Consider the following 18561-nt stretch of genomic DNA (forward strand, 5'->3'; position numbering starts at 1 on the left):
TTTATAGTTAGAGAATTAAATCTGACCAAACAGTTTAATCTTGGTAGATCATTAGATAGGTAGAGAAAATAAAAGGAGCTCATCATTTTAATCTGAGCCCTTGGATGATATAAGGTTAGAAATAGATAGTTTGTTTTATTAAAGAAAAGATAGAATAAGGGTTTTCTAGCCTAAATGCACCCAAATAAATGAAGAAAAAATGTTAGAATAGGTAAATGGGTAAGTAGAAGAAAGGTTGGTGAAGTATAAAGTTAATTGAATCAAAATACATGCATCAAGCTTAGACACATATTTCAATATGTATGATCAGTTATGAAGGAAAAAGCAAAGGTTTACAAATTAATGTAATTAACTCCCCCTCATTCATGTTCCCCTTACTTATTAATTTCCTATCTACAAGCATGTTCTACTACTTTAATCCTACAAGTCAAATAGGTTCAGAGCATTTATCTGACTTTTGGTGGGACGAACCCTTGGCTTAATGACTTCAAGTGCTAGAATCCCCTTCATAAAATCTGTTCCCCCTTCATTTCCCTATTAAAACCCCCTTTTCTTATGGTTAAAATCTTTTGCCTAGGAAAAATAAACACAACTCCATGTAAATCCCTTTTCACCCCAAAAAACCCACAAAAACCTTTTAGCCTAAGTATTGAGTGTATGTGCACAAAAATTACATTTTACCTTTTTACTCAAGGAAAAACCCGCTCCGCCCCATTTCATATTAATTATTAACTTTATTATATAAATCCCTCATAATTACCTTTTTCTCGTATATTAATTAAACCCCTAAAATAAATATCCCAACCCTTAGTTTTAATAAAAACTATATAAATTACCCATATCCCGATACAACCTTACTTAATTTACCTAATCCCAGTAAACCTAAGTTAATCCCGTCATTAACCTCACCCGATTCCCTAATCCCACGATTAAGCCCCGCCTAATCACTTAACCTAGGATTAATTCCTAAATTAATCCCAAACCACTGTGATTAAAACCCCTGGGCCCCCCCTCAACTCCCATTCATTTCCTCTGCGCATCTTCTCTGCCCGACTACCGTTAGATCACAAGCGCCCAAATCTAACAGACCACAGCCATATCGGCTCAGCCCGATAGCTGACCTTTACCCACCCGATGAGGCGGTTCTCCCCGATCCCCCCCAATGCTATGTGTCACGCTCTAAAGTAGATTGGGTGACCCCTCCTAAAAACTACCCACGCCACAAAAGCGGTGCAATGGCCCTCTAATACCACCTCCCCTCTCGACCCACCAAACCACCTACTTTTCATTCAAAAACACCCACCAAAAAATAACGTTGCTCCATAAAAAGGCCGAGAAGCCCTTTTTTACCTTTTCTCACTCTTTTTCTCTGAAAACCTCTGTGAACCAGTGAGATTCTAGCAAATGCTAAATTCACCACTTAAACTCCGAATTCATCCCTGAAGAAAGTTGCGGAGACCCCAGTCGACCTCTCAGTCCATACCAGATCCATTCAAACCTCTACAGCCGCTGTGAACTTCGAATTTGCAAACAATTTACCCAATTCCAGGTATTTGACCACAAATTACCACTCACCCTTTCAAATTTGGAAAACATTCAGCTTGTGAAGTAATTTAATCAAGTAAAATTAATTGGAAAATACTTTAAATTTGAAAGACCCATGGCCAAACCCTCTGAAAGTTTCCAGTTTCCATTAAAAACCCCTGAATAAACTTGTAAAGCCATATTTAAATCCACAAGAACTAAATTATGGCTGCCCCTGTTGCCTTGGACATTAGACCTATCACAACTCCCCATTTTGACCTCGACCACCTTCCCTTGGCAGACATGGATTTCGAAATTAAGGATACATCTGCCCAGAACCTCCTACTTAAAATCCATTTTTTAAGTAGGGACAGATACCTCAACCATGCTAATGATATTGGCCTTTGGGAGTCAAATTTGCCCAAATACCAGTTCCCATAGGTACATATTTTCCTTGAAATTGTCCACCAGTGCCATGCCTATTACATTCCCAGCCAGAGGGCTATTATGTCCCCTGATCAAAAGGTCTTGTTCACCATTACAGCTGACTCCATTAATGAAATGTTGCAAATCCAACCAGGTCAAAACTTAACCCCACTCTCCATTGGGGATTTGCTAGACCAGTACTCCAAGTTGAGCCTGTCCAGGTTAGCCCAAATATTCCAGACATTCATTGTAGAAGAGCGGTTTATTCCCAAAGATCCCCCTCCATATGTTTCTACCATGTTTTTCGAAAGGGGCAAACAAATCATCACCATGATATCTTGTGTTCTTGGCTACTCCACTGATGAATTTGTGGATGAACTTGTCCTAGCCTTCATGTCAATTTATACCCCAGGACAGCCTCCTATTGTTTTGTACAATTATGCTGAGTTCATAGCTGAGAGAATGCATGAATAGTTCACCAGGATGCACAATGAGAGAGTGTTTAAATACTCATCTGTTCTCTAGCATATGTTTTTATACTATCAACCAGATAGATTTCCTTTTTCCCTTCAGAAGCTGGATACCAAAGGCCAACCCAGGTTTGTCATTTTTTGGACCCCACTATTCCACAAGTTTCAGTCACCATATACCTATTCAGATTTCATAGATTCTTTTGTTCATCCAATCATGACTATGCTGACAAGAAGCCCTCCACCCAGAATAATTCCATAGATCAAAAGGGTCCTTTAGTTGTCTAAACTAAGCAAAGTGGGGGATTGGTGCCTTTACCAAGACCACACAAAGATAAGAATTTATGGTTGCCAACTTGCACCGTATAAACTACCCAAATACCTCCCCATGAGGTTATTTGCTCTAGAGTACTATAGACAAATAATGAAATTTGATGAAATAAATTTTGTCTCGACCAAGAAAAGATCACAATTCAAAGTAAAAAACTAGTTAGGCCCCTTCATTTGCAATTCTAGAGAGGCAGGGGAGGAGGCAAACCAAATTTTGCAGCAAATGAATTTTCAAAAGAGTTTCATATGGAGGTATGACCCTCAAGAATTTGTGACCGGATTAAGGAAGAAGGTCAAGTTGGGACCTTATATTCACCACCCCAGACCAGAGATAAAAAGATATGCCTCTCAATCTGAGTGGGTGGAAAACACTCTTGTAGACATGGACAATATAACGGTAGATGTGGAGAGTACCTTATGTGACTTAGAAAGACAATTTGATGAGAGCTCATTTCTACAGGTACCTGAACAACAAGAAGCAGCCATGAGCACCCCTCCTATCATGCAGACTCCTTAGAATGAGGAAAAGAACCCCAAAAGTACCAGAGAGGAACCCACAAGCTCAGGAATGGGCACATCAAATATACAATATGAGACCAGTCAGAGCAAAAGGCCTAGGCTAATTCCTCTTTTAGAGCATGAAGACATAAGAGGCTTAGTAGAAATAATTGATACTGAGCTGGAAAGAAGTACAGGAACAACTCCATCTGAGGAAACACAGGACCTATCTACATCACAAACCCAAATTTTGGAAAGGCAACTAAGTGTAGAAGTGTCATCATTCAGCATGCCTACTGATAAGGACAAAGATATAAAGGATATATATAAAGAGATCAAGATGAGAAATGAGAAACTAAAAGCTTAGCGGCGGCTAAACGCCTACAGACAGGCACGGCCATAAGCAAAGCGACCAAGCATTGGAGGCTAGCCAAAGCTACGGAGAACATAGCTGATCTAGTAGTGGGCATGAAGGGTCTTATCCTTCAAACAGCCAGAAGAAAAGCAAATGGTCTAGCTGATTATCTAGCAAATTGTGGAGCAGACAACCCTGACCTTGCTATTGACAAGTGCTGGCGGGATTTAGATGACCAAACCATAAAAGAAGAATGTATTCATCTGGCAGCGAACGATCTGACTCAGACTACCCAACCCTAATCCAGGTTGGCATCTGGCAACATCCGCGACATCATAAGAAGACAAGGAAGGAATACCATCCCCAAGCTCATCACGGGATGATTGGATGCAGGGACCGGCAACACTTATGGCGGCACCAGCCCATCTGGACTGGAGATCAACACAATTTAAGTTTCGGGATACGGTTCATAAAACACCGTCCCTTCGGCACGCACGGAGAGGATACACATGGTAAGAATCCTAAACCATTAATGGTAATTCTAAGTGGAAGACGGTGGTACTACGCTCGATGGACCAGTCTCAGGCATGAGAGCTCAGAGCGCACTCCCAACCTCACGCGCCACCACCCTTGGCGCAGGCTAGCTTCAAACACTTGGCACTCGGCTCGTCATCCTAACCATCTCATCATCAGCTTCAACACCTCCAGGGACAAGGCCGCTTGTGCGACGTCTCAGGTCACCTACCAACTTGGTACTACCAACACTGCAGGCAGTTACTCCCCTCTCATGAGGAAACGTCGCCTCCTTCACTATAAAAACAGGGGCAAAGGCCCTGCTCGCCACATTGTTTCCAACATCTGTATGAGGAAGGGGCAAGTCTTCAATTCTGTTTCAACTCAGGCAAGTCACGAGAAGTTCACCATGAAAGAGGGGAACAGTCGCTGCGAAGCAGCTAATAAGGACCTTCAGGCTGCTAGAAGGGGGTACGAAACCAGAACTGCAACCCGCATCAAGCGCAAAATGGCAGAAATGGAAGCTGAGGCGAGGCGTGAGGAGGGGGGTCGCTCGGAGCAGGAAATTGCTGCTGAAGTCGACTGGGTCACAGACCCTGGCACGCCTGCGAAAAGGGCGACTCAGTATGTACGCACCAAGGCGGAATGCTGGCGCATGAAGACCTTGATTGCGAAAGCTCTAGAGTCAGTAACAGAGGTCAATCTTACCACTCAGGTCAATCTCACCACAGAACAGATGGCCAGGATCACAGATTTCAACAGCTCCCTGGATGGCAAATTGACTGAAATGAATGAATCAATCAAAACCCAGAACCGCCTGATAATGCTGCTCATTCAGCTTCTCAAGAACTCCATAGATACTGATCCGGTGACGCAGCAAGCAAACGCCAGCGTAAACTACGCCACCCAGCCTTCTACCTCCGCAGGGGTTCAGCCAGCTACACTGGAGGAGTTGCAAACAAGGATTGGCAATCATGCAAGGAACAGAGGAATGGACACTAACGCCCAGTCGGGTAACTACCGCCTCTAAAGTTTTTCGTTTGCTTCTGTTTGGGCCAGCGATCCTGTCTCCCGGTCTTCTGTTTAATATGTGCTTTCGGCTTTATGTATGGGTCTGCGGCTAGGATTTTTCTTCTTCTCTCCCCTCCTGGTAGATCCCATGACTTAGTAATATTTTGCTCTGCCTCTTGTCACCCTGCGTGGTGGACATCGTTATGGTGCTCATGTAAAATGCCCTCTGAGCAGGTGATTAGGCCAGGAATATTGTACATCCCTGCTCTCACTGCCTATGCAGTTTTTTGTATTATACTTTTTATATAATATAATCTTCTTACTTACAAAAAAAAAAAAGAGAAACTAAAAGCTTAGACTCTACCATTCAATACAAGTGAAGGGGGCGCTATTCCTCACAATATTGTTTTTCTCTTTGGAGAACAAATTCGGTGGGAACTGTGCAGATACCAAATATTTTGCTATGTCAGCAAACCATGGAGAGATAAATTGAATGGCAAATAGGTGCTCATACAGTAACTGATAATCAACCATTCCCTCATCATCTGCAGGCAAATTTAATCTCGACAAAAATTCTGCAGCAACATTTTCCTTGCCATGCTTATCAGCAATAGTTAGATCAAACTGTTGCAATAAAAGTAACCATCTAATAATCTGGGCATTCACATTAGGTTTATTCATTAAATATTTGATTGCAGCATGGTAAGTATGTAAAAATGTTTTATAGGCTATAATATAATTCCTAAATTTGTTCAATGAATGCACAATAGTTAGGAGCTCCTTTTCGGTCACTGTGTAGTTCAGTTCGGCCTTTGACAGGTTCTTACTGATAAAGTAAATGGCATAAGGAGATTTTTCATCTATCTGGCCTAAGGCTGCTCCTATGTCTTTGCATGAGGCATCAGCATGTATATGAAAGGGAAGGGCCAAATTTGGGCCTCAGAGAATTGGTGCAGTTGTTAACTTGTCCTTCAGGGTGTCTAGGGCCTCTTCATAGCTTTTTGACCATACAAACTCAGAGTCTTTGGCCAACAACCCAAATAAAGGAGAAGCCAACTTGCTAAAGTCTTTTATAAACCTTAGGTAGTATCTATCTAACCCTAGGAAACTTCTAACATCTCTCTTCTTTTGAGGAGGTGGTACCCTTTGGATGATAGCTATTTTGTTTGGGTCCACCTGCAGTCCTTGTTGAGATATTGAATGACCTAGCACAATCCCTGCAATCATCAAGAATTCACATTTTTTGGGACTGAGAGACAGGTTCATTTCAATGCATTTGTGCAGCATCTTACCTAAGTTAGACAGAGCCTCTTGGAAATCACATCCATAAGGTGTAAAATCATCCATATAAATCTCTACCACATCATGGACTAACTCGGCAAAGATACTCAAGACTTCTCTCTGGAAAGAGGTAGGAGCATTGCATAGGCTAAAAGGAAGGACCCTATAAGAGAAGGTACCCCAAGGACAAGTGAAGGTAGTCTTATCCTGGTCTTCCAAGCTGATTTGGATTTGATTGTACCTGCTGAATCCATCTAGGAAAGAGAAAAACTTTTTCCCTGCCAGGTCATCTAGCACTTGGTCGATGAAAGGTAGAGGGAAATGGTCCTTGTTTGTGGCTTTGTTTAAGTCCCTGTAATCAACACAAATCATCCACTTACCATTTTTCTTTGGAACCAACACCAAAGGAGAGACCCACTCACTGTCTGAGATAGGGTAAATGAATCTTGCATCTAGAAGCTTTTGATGTTCTTCTTTGACTATATCTTTAAGAGCTGGATTCATCCTCCTTTGGGGTTGTCAGACTAACTTGCAACCTTCTTTGATATAAATGTGGTGAGTACACACCGAGGGGTGCACTCCCTTCATTTCTTTGTAACTCCAAGCAAAGGAATCCAGATGTTCCTTTAGCAGGTTGCACAACTTTTCTTCTTGTTGAACAGAAAGAGATGGGTTGATTTTCAAAGTTCTCTCAGGGCCGAATTCTATGGTTTTGACACGGATAGGGTTGGAATCGGCTAAGAATAGATTAATATGATGGTTGTTTTGGGTTTCCTTTACTACTTCTTCTAAGGATAATGTATTGGGAGTTGGACTTTGGAGTATGTGTTCAATCAAATCATCTTCATCTTGTTGTCCCCCTCCCATGGTTGTTTCTAAGGTATAGAGTTGGGCGGAATAAACTTCATCTTCCTCCTCCTCTTCCATCCAAAAAGTTAATTCATGTTCGAGAGATGTCTGAGAAGGAGGGTACAGGACTAACTGCTTGGAAATATGCCCATTTTTTATTGTCACATTTCCAGCCTTGTAGCTAATGTGCGCATCGGCAGTGTCTAACCAGGGCCCCCCAAGGATGAGAGGGTAACCAGTAAGCCTAGCCTTAGGCTGGAGAAATAGGAAATCTATAGGGTACTCCCAAGAGTCAGTGGAGACCATCACATCCTCCACAATCCCTTCAGGGGTCACTGTGGAGTGATCTGCAAGTTGCAAAAATGTTGTGGTCTTTCTCAATGAACCTTGGAGGTTGAGCTTGAGCATGGTGTCCTTGGTCATCACATTAATGGCAACCCCAAGATCGATCAAAGTGTGTGGGACAATGGTGCCATTGATGTGCACATCTACTACATGGTTTCCAGGGTCCAAATACTTTGGACAGATTACCTGCCCCAGCATTAAGTCAAACAATTATCCAATCACATTAATGGTAGGGGCATCTCTTCTTCACCGCCCTGGATGCTTGAAGCACTTCTCCTTAATTAACTTGTTGTAAATAGGTACATCTTTGATAACTTGGAGAAGTGGAATTTTGGCACATAGGTTTTTCAATTTCCCCAGAAGTTCAGTCTCTTCTGTGGTAGGCTGGAGTGGTTGGGTTAACCTCTCACGAAAGGGTGGTGGATTTACTTTAGGCATGCTTTCCTCTCTTTCCTCCTTAATCTCCCTAGGTGGAGGTAGAGGTTGGTTGTCCGGGAGTACTCTCCTGGATCTCAGGTTGATTTCCTGAATTCCCAACACATAAGCTAGATAGGATGTCTCTACACTGTATACTTGTTGTGCCTGTTTGTTGTTCAAGCTTGGATTTGGCTGGGTAGGCATCTAGGGTTTTTTAGGTGGAACAGAGTGTAAAATATGTGGTTAAGAAGGTGGTGAAGTCAATAAAGCTGGATCATTGTTTTATGGGGGCCTCCACCCTTGGGGCCATGCATTCCACTGAGTTTGTGGCAGAGCATATGGTTGAAATGACTGGCAGGATGGCTCAGAATGATACTGAGGTGCAAAGGACCAAGGAGGAGGTGTAGCCCAGGAAGGATGAGCAGGGGGACCCAAAGAAGGTATGGATGTTGTTTTGTTGGGGTTGTAATATGCATGGGATGCCCCTTTCATGCCCTACTGGTATGGCCTAGGCCCATGAGGTCTCTTGTGATTTATGTAGTAGAGCTATTCAGTTACCCCTTCAGCTCCTTGATATACAACTTTTAATCCGGGGAGAGAAGGGAACTTGTCTATGGAGTGGTTTTCTTCACAGGCTGAGCAGATTTCAATAGAATTCAATGAACATTCGTTCCTAGGGTGCCTCCTGGTGCATCTAGGACAGAAGATGGCTAAGGATCTCTCTGCTTCCTCCTACTTTCTCTTAATGTGCATAGTGTCCATTTGTAGGGAAAATGTTTGCATCATCTCACTCTTGAAATCCTTCAGCATGTTTCCAATTTCACCCTTGATGTATGAATTGGAGGAGGATGGACTGACCATAGGTTGACTACCCCTACCCTTTTTCCTAGCTGCCCTAGAATGGTTTCTAAAGACAGTCTTGATATCCTCATAAGGTAACTGGTAGATATTCCCTCCTACTAACAAGTTTAGGGTATCCAAAAGATCTTCCCTTACTCCTCTAAGCAAGACTAGTTTTAGTGACTCAGGGTCAAGTGCGCACCTAGCCCTTTTGTAGCTAAGCTGGAATCTTTCTTCATAATCCTCTAGGGACTCATCATGCCCTAAGGTCCTCCTAATAATTTCCTCTTTAGTGTCTTTAGACCTACATTAGTCTCCATACTTGTTGAAGGCTTGCTGCATCTGAACCTAAGTTGTGATTCTATCTCTAGGTAAACCCATGAACTAGTGCAAAGTTGTATCCTTGAGAGTGGATGGAAATAGTTTCAACTTCTTCTCATCATTGGTGTAGTCATAGGTTCAACATATGACAACAAACTCAAATAAGAAAGTGTCTGGATCTTCTAAGGTCAGGCCATGGAAATGAGGAAGGGCAGAAGGGCTTATATTTTTCATCTTAGTATCCCCATTGGTTTCCCTGATGGGGAAGGTACCCTCAACTCTTTCTCTATTTCCTCTGTCATTTCTGTTTTCAGCCATTGGTTCAGTAGGGATGGGTTCTCTTTCTTCTTCTTCCTCTGTAGGTTCTTCAATTATGTCTGGTTGCTCACCTAAGGGTTCCTCCAATTCACAGCCATCGAAGAAGAGGGAAGGTTGGTTGTTTAAAGCAATGGGGGTATTTGGCAAAAATTTCCCTAATTTATCCCTATTCCTATGAGGCATGATAAAAAAAAAATTTGTTGTGTTTTGTGTTTTTTTTCAAACTTTGAAAGTAATTGTAGAATTGAAATTGCAGATTGAATGAAAAAATAATTTCTTGATTGAAATCTTACTTGCATAATGTAAAGGACAAAAAATAATGTAGAATGGAAAAGGAAGCAAACTAAATTACTTTTGCAGAAATGAAACTACTAGAAGAATATTAGAAACAAGAAATGGAAGAAAGAAAGCAGTGTTCACATATTACTCAGACATCTCCCCAGCAACAGTGCCAAAAATTTATGAGCACCAGTATTGCAGCAAGAATGTTGCAACTCCTAGGGCTACCAACTTTACTTTATCAACCCGGGGTTCATACAAACTTGGAGGTGACAGTGCTATATACACAAGTAAAAGTGATGGTTCTTCCTTTTTTCATTGTTCAGCTGGTGAGAGACCACTAGGGTTTTCAAGCCAAACTTCTATGGATTCAGAAGAAGCTTGATTACTGAAGAAAGAAAGATAAATCGACTCTAGGAGAAATCTTGTCTACTACAATAATGAAAAAGGCTGAAATCCAATGCTAAAACACACCATTTCCTAACTGATTGCTGAGAAACTATGCTTTACAAGAATTCCAACTAACATGTATGCAATGCTAATTTCATAAGAATGGAAGTTCAAAACATCAAACATCACTATTGTGCATGTAAAGGACTGAAATAAATTTGTTTTTTTCTTTTTATTCTTTCTATGGAAAAACAAGTGTGAAAGCTAATCTCTTTTGGTGATTTGGAAAGTGGCTTAGGGATGCTGGTGGATGGTTGGAAGGTTTGGGATACCTTTAGGTGACCCTGTGTGGCTTCCTAGAGGTTTTCCCTCAATTCAGCCTCAAAACAGGCCACTACAAGAAAACCTACAAGATGTACTAAAAACCTACATGATTCCCTGTATTTCTACAAGATACAACCGAGAGAAAAATGGGGGGTGTTGAGGGTGATGGAAGGCTTAGGGAAGGTGGTTGGTGAGTGGAATGGATTGAAAAAATTCCTAGGATCACTCAGAACTCAAAACCAAGGTTGGGAGATGGTTGGATTTGCTCAACATGCTTAGAGAAATTTCCATGTAAAATGATGAAATTGGTGAAGTTCTTGGTGAAGGAAAGGAATGATTATGGATGGATTAAGTTGGAAGGAGGTTTCTTGCTATGAAATATTTCTCTACTTCTGAAACACCTACACTGCATCAAACAATGATATTTGCCCAAAAATCATGTAAACAAGAATAATTTCAATGAGCTAGAAAAACATAGTTTAATGAGCTAGTTGTCTACTTCATGCATGAGGAAAATTTGCAGAATAAGATGAAGTCATTGATGAGATCTACTGTAAGACTGAAAATGGAAGAAATGGTAATTAAATCCTACACTTGCAAATTGATCAAATGCTGGTTCAAGTACAATAAACTCTAAATTCTATGAGAAAGTAGAAATCTGTCTTTTTGGGGCTACATAGGGGTCCTTTCCTCAAATCATGATCCCTGAAGGAAGAGGTGAGGCCAAGACACCCACTGACAGCTTTTTGATGCTCCTTTTATCCCTTCTAACTTGTTGTTGAAGTAAAGAACAAATAGAAGCAAACTAATAAATGAACTAATCAAATCTACACTACTTGCAGTGAAATACTTCTAAGGACAATTTAACCATGAATCTATGAAACTAATCTAAGCATACAGATACAAGAAGAGGAGCCTTTTCTACTAGGGTTGGGCCCTAACCCAAGAGCTTTAGCCCTCTGAGTTAACTCAGTACTAGATCATGAAAAAGCTCATTGTCATTATCAAAACAGAAAATTACATAGTAATGTCTTCCACAACTCTGGAGATCAAAAATAAATAATGTTTTTTACAACAAAAATTCAAATCCTAATGAGGATCTAGGCCTCTTTATTTATACAACTGAAGTCTCCAACGACTTCCTTAAATCTAGGGAGGCTCAAATCCCAAACTCGAGATGAACTAACTCTTTGACTATCACTTGTTCGGTTGCCTTTTGATCTTCATGACTTGGGTGCTTATACTATGAGCTGGCATGATTGATGGGGGAATATTCAAATGAGGGAGGAGTAAATGAGGAGTATTTACCTCCTACAATCTCTCTTCCTTGTCCCTATTCGAGTTTTAGCCCTTAATCTTGCCAAAATTCCATGATTTTCTCTCACAAACCTGCATTCAACGCACATTAGTCCACTAGGCATAATATCTCACTTTATCTGATCTCATTAAGAAAAATATAGTCAAAACATGTAATAAGTTGTGAGAAGAGTTTATTTGACTAATCTAGGAGGTGAATGAAGGTCCATATAGTTACCCAATGATGAGGCTCATCAATTTTCATATTGAGACAATCTTTGTCACAATGCGTCGATGGACAATGATTGATATTATAAACCCAATAAACTAATAAACCAAGGGATTAATACTAAAAATCCAAGGGAATAATGTTAAACCCAAGGGATTAATATTGTAAAGACAAGGTATATAAACCCTAATATAAATATTATAAACCCTAAAACGAACATGGTTGACCATGTTTGATTTTCATATTGAGACAATCTTTGTCACAAAGTGACATTGAACCATGGTTGACCATGATTAGTTTTCATATTGATTGAATATTTATCAAAATGTGAAATTGGACCATGGTTGACCATGATTGACAATAACTGAGCATGGTTGATTTTCATATTGAGACAATCTTTGTCATAATTCAACATTGGACCATGGTTGACCATTGTTGACCATGGATGACCACAGTTGCCACAATGTGCCATTGGACTATGAGACAATCTTTGTCACAATGTGACCATGGTTGATATCCATATAGAGACAATATTTGTCACAATGTGATGTTGGACCATGGTTGAACATGATTGGGCATGGTTGACCATGATTGACCATGGTCGATGAGGGTTGAATATGTTTGATTTTCATATTGAGACAATCTTTGTCACAATGTGATGTTTGACCATGGATGGCCATGATTGACCATGGTTAATGATGGTTGATGATGGTTAAACATGGTTGATTTTCATATTGAGATGTCATATTTATCAAAATGGTAGCTTGGACCATGGTTGACCATGACAGACCATGATTATAAACCCAAGGGATTTATATTAAACCGTAGGATTAATATTATAAACCCAGTGAATAATATTATACCCAAGGAATATGAACCCTTAGATTAATAAACCCAAGGGAATAATAGTAAACCTAAGAGATTAATATTATAAAACCAAGGCATATAAATCCTACAATAAATATTATAAACCCTAAAATTAACATGGTTGAACATGGTTGATTTTCATATTGACACAATCTTTGTCACGATACGATGCTCGACCATGGTTAACCATGATTGATTTTCATTTTGAGACAATCTTTGTCACAATGCGATGTTGGACCATGATTGACCATGGTTGATTTTCATATTGAACAATCTTGGTCACAATACGACACTGGACCATGGTTGTCACAATGTGACGTTGGACCAAGGCACAATAGTTGTCACAATGTGACCATGATTGACCATGATTGACTATGGTTAACTATGGTTGATTTTCATATTGAGACAATCTTTTTCATAATGCAATTTTGGACCGTGCGACATAATGAGAGACTCTTTGTGAGAATGCGACGTTGGACCATGGTTGACCATTGTATATTTTCATATTAAGACAACCTTGGTCACAAAGTGACATCGGACCATGGTTGACCTTGGTGAACCATGATTGATTTTCATATTGAGACAATCTTTGTCATAATGCAACGTGGGTCCGTGGTTGACCATGCTTGACCATGGTTGATTTTCATATTCAGACAATATTTGTCACAATGCGACATTGGACCATGGTTGATCGTGGTTAACCATGACTGATTTTCATATTGATACAATCTTTGTCACAATGCGACGTGGGACCGTGGTTGACCATGTTTGACCAAAATTTATTTTCAAATTGACACAATCTTTGTCACAATGTGACATTGGACCATGGTTGACCATGATTAAACATGGATAATTTTGACTGACAATTGTTAAGCGTGACTGACCATGACTGACAATAATTGACCATGTTTGACCAATGTTGACCATGATTGACCATGGTTTATCGTGGTTGACCATGGTTGATTTTCATATTAAGACAATCTTTGACAGAATGTGATGTTGGACCATGGTTAACCATGACTGATTTTCATATTGAGACAATCTTTGTCAAAATGCAATGTGGGACCATGGTTGACCACACTTGACCATGGTTGATTTTCATATTGAGACAATCTTTGTCACAATGTGACATTTGACCCTAGTTGATGATGGTTGACCATGGTTTATTTTCATATTGAGAAAATATTTGTCACAATGTGATGTTGACCATGGTTAGCCATGATTGACCATGATTATAAACCCAAGTGAATTATATTAAACCCTAGGATTAATATTATAAACCCTATGAATAATATTATACCCTAGAAATATGAACCCTTCTATTAATAAACTTAAGGGATTAATATTATAAACCCAAGGAATTAATACTAAAACCCCAGGGGATTATAAACTAAATGGAGTAATATTAAACCCAAGGCATTAATATTATAGACCCAAATTATTAATATTATAAACCATGACTAATTTTCATAGTGAGACAATCTTTTTCATAATGTGACGTTGGACTATGATTGACCAAGGTTGACCATGATTGACTTTCGTATTGAGAAAATCCTATGATAGACACTAAAAGAAATATTATAAACAATGTGTATAAACCCTATGATAAATAAAATAAACATGGTTGACCATGGTTGATTTACATATTGAGACAATCTTTGTCACAATAAAATGTTGGGCAATGGTTAACGATGGTTGACCATGGCTGATTTTTATATTAAGACAAAGTTTTTCACAATACGACGTTGGACCATGGTTAACCAAGGTCAACCATGGTTAACCATGCTTAACCAATGTTGACCATGATTGATCATGGTTGATTTTCATATTGAGACAATCTTTGTCACTATGTGATGTTGGACCACGGTTGATCATGATTAACGATGGTTGACGATGGTTGATCATGGTTGATTTTCATAGAGGTAATCTTTGTCACAATGTGACATTGGACCATGGTTGACCATGATTGAACCAATAATATGAAACCCTAAGATAAATATTATAAACCCTAAATTAAACATGGTTGACCATGGTTGATTTTCATATTGACACAATCTTTGTCACAATACTATGTTGGACCATGGTTGACCATGATTGATTTTCATAATGAGACAATCTTTGTCACAATGCGACGTTGGACCATGGTTGACCAGGTTTAACCATGGTTGATTTCAACCATATTTTGACTACCGTGTCTCTATAGTTGATCATGATTTCATTATGGTTACCATTGAAATAATGGTTTTTGATGCTCAACCATTGTTTGAGTATGGATAACTGTGACCATCCACCATAGGAATCCATAAAAGGCGCAATCATCACTTAAGCTATGTTTACATGGTCATTAATTAGACCATGTCTTCTTGCATTCGTTCAAATTGAATCGAACTAATGTCATTTGAATTTGTTGGACATTTAAATGCCCAAAATAACATTCCTTCATGCAATCACAACACTCCTGAGTTATACAACTAAAAATATTCCCCTCAAATTTATGGTTGCCCATTCACTTTAATTTAATCCAAAAATCAAAATAAATACTCATCTTAATATAAAAATATTAAATTAAAATATAAATAAAATATATTCAATTTATTACCAGTTTAATTTTTTTAAGTGTTTACTTTATTTTGAATGAATAGGGATACAATCAACATTTACTTTTACGAGTAATGAAATACTAGCAATTGTTTAATAACTACATCACCTAACTATGTAATTTGAATAGTAAAAAAAGGTTTAGAATGACCTATAATTATTTTTAATAAATATAAGGTTTTGTATTCATGATCAAGCTCACTGTTTTATGTATTTTATTTTGTTTTTTTTTTAAATATATAAATAACTCTAAAATTTTGAAAATATTTAATTTATACCAATTTTATAAAAGACAAAGAAATTATAATATTAAAAAAAGAAATTATAATATTAAAAAAAAATCATAATATTTGTTTTACACTATTTATTTAAAAAATTCATTTTTTAATAAAAAAAATATTTATTTTTTTAATAAAAAATATTTAATTTTTTTAATAAAACAATAAATTTTTTAATAAAAAAGTATTTAATTATTTTAATAAATATAGACTTGCTTGTTGTAATTGGAAAAACAAAGGAAAAAGTAAATCTTAATACTTAAAATTCATTTTTAATAAACAAATATTTTTTTTTTTTAAATAACAAATATTTAATTTTTTAAATAAAACAATAATTTTTTTAATAAAAAAGTATTTATTTATTTTAATAAATATAGACTTGCTTGCTGTAATTGGAAAAACAAAGGAAAAAGTAAATCTTAATACTTATTCCATACGCATTAAATATGGCTTTATTTATTCATATCTTAGAACTATGCTATTAATATTTTGAAAAAGCAATTGAACCATTTCAATTATCAATAGAAAAGTAACTCATTTTATAATAAATATAGATATGTTTATTTTAATTGTATAGAGAGGGAAGAAGCTAAATCATAGTATTCGTTACACATCAAATATATTTTTATTTATTTTGATTCAAAAAATAGTATACAGATATTTTTGGTAAATAATATTTAAATTATTTTTGGTAAATAATATTTAAATCTATAGAATTTATATAGGATTTTAGAATTTAGGATTTTTTTTAATATTAAATTTAGTTTTTTATTAAAATTAAAATTTCATTTTTTTTGAAAAATGAAAAATAGAAGTCATTTTCTGAAAAGTTAAACTAAAATGCATCCAAATTCAACCTTCTTTTTAATAATCTTATTAATAAAATTATAATTAAACAAATGTTCTAACAATTTTAAAGAACCATAATAACATCGAACAAATGTTTTCAAATGTTTTAACAATTTTAAATGAGGAAAAATAATTTTATAAAAATTAATAATTAATAAAAAATAAATTATTATAAATAAAATCTAAAATTCAAAAGATTAAAAAATTTGAAACATTGAATTGTTGTCACAGAAGTCTGTAAAAAAGGATTTTGATTTTTGTCTTTCTCAACAACTTTAGATTATGTAAATCAAATGAAATTTGTTGAATATCATCCCACATTTAGCGAAAGCATTGAGCTGCAAAGTATTACTGATTGTTTACTCTAGAGGCATTCATGCACATTAATAGATTTGCTTACAAATAATTCAAATACACAACCATTATCATGGCCTGCGTCTGAGCGACTTGGAGAGAGAAGAAAAGGCAGCTACAGATTTTAACGAAACACATTTCTGTATGTTCTGCATAGGATCTCCAGTAATTGCCAATAGGGCTTTATCAGGCTCATTTTGAGTTTGCAACAAGTCTTTTCTAGTTTTTGCTATTTTGTATATTCTGCCTTGAATCTCTGGTTGGCTCCTCTCAGTCATTTTGTTATATGTCTCATGTGTCCGGTGATCTCCCGCATATCTGTAAAATTATGTCTGGTGGTTTTCTTAGGCTTCACAGGCTGCTCCCTTTTGTACCTTATCAGGCTTCTTATATTGTCTTAATATAATCTATATCGCTTTTTCTTCTGAAAAAAAGTTTTAAAATAAGTTTTTTTTTCAAAACGAAAAAAACTTTATAAGTTTTAAAATAAGTTGTACGTGAGAAATTTAATGTATTTTTTAAAATTTAAATTAGTGGAATAATGAATGGATTTTATTAAAATTATAGAAATATAAATATTTATAGTTATTAATGTTTTATTATATGAGAGTTTTAAAATATTTTGAAATTTTTTTGTAACTAATACAGATATGATAAAAATAAATGTAATTAAGAATTCCTTTACAACTTTTCAATATCAATGATGAGAATAACTACAATTATTATAATATAGTATAAGAAACACATAAATCATTACAATTATTATAATATGGAATAAGAAAGATATGAAGAGCATGCAGAAAATATTTAAGTAAATAAGTACTGTGGCAATCTTTTTTATTCAAAAAAATTGACTCATTGAAATAGTCATGATTGTTAGGTTAACACTGGTCGTTTGGAGTATCTATTGTTGATGGACTATGATATTACATAATAAATATACTTTTAACTTGGCATTGTGCATTTGGTGCTACAAAAAAAGATGTTGGTTGTGATGAAGCAACATAATGAGAGAACATAGTGTGAGTAGGTGTGAGGAATGATGGAACACCAATAAGCAAATAAAATTACTTTACAACTGGAAATTTGTAAAATACATGTAAATGGGCACTCTTGTGAAAAGTGATTAGTGCTAGTAAAATATTGGAATAAACATAAGTGATAGAGAGAGGAACATGTAAATTTTCAATAATTAAATTAAAAAAAATAAATTATTAAATAAATTTGACTTTGTAAAAAAATTAATATTAATAGCTCATAATAAAAGTTTCAATCAATATTAATGATCCATAATTATAAATCTCTGATATTAAATAATTAAAACATTTTAAAATATTTATTATTTTCTATTACAATATATTAGAGATGAATAGAAAATTCATTTCACTAAAACAATAATAATAATAATAATTTTATTATTAATTAGTTTCTCTTACGTCTAAATGTGAAAACTAAACTAAAGATATAATGTTATCATGAAAGTAGAAATAAATTTATGATGTTAAGACCTTCACATGCTCCATCAACAAATAAATTTATGGAGTTGAGATCTTTACACACTCTATCCACATATCTTTTTGTAAATAAATCAACGTGTTT

Source organism: Pinus tabuliformis, chromosome Q (assembly GCF_031772625.1).
Source record: "Pinus tabuliformis cultivar Carrire ecotype Pingquan chromosome Q, CPIR1, whole genome shotgun sequence".
NCBI lineage: Eukaryota > Viridiplantae > Streptophyta > Pinopsida > Pinales > Pinaceae > Pinus > Pinus tabuliformis.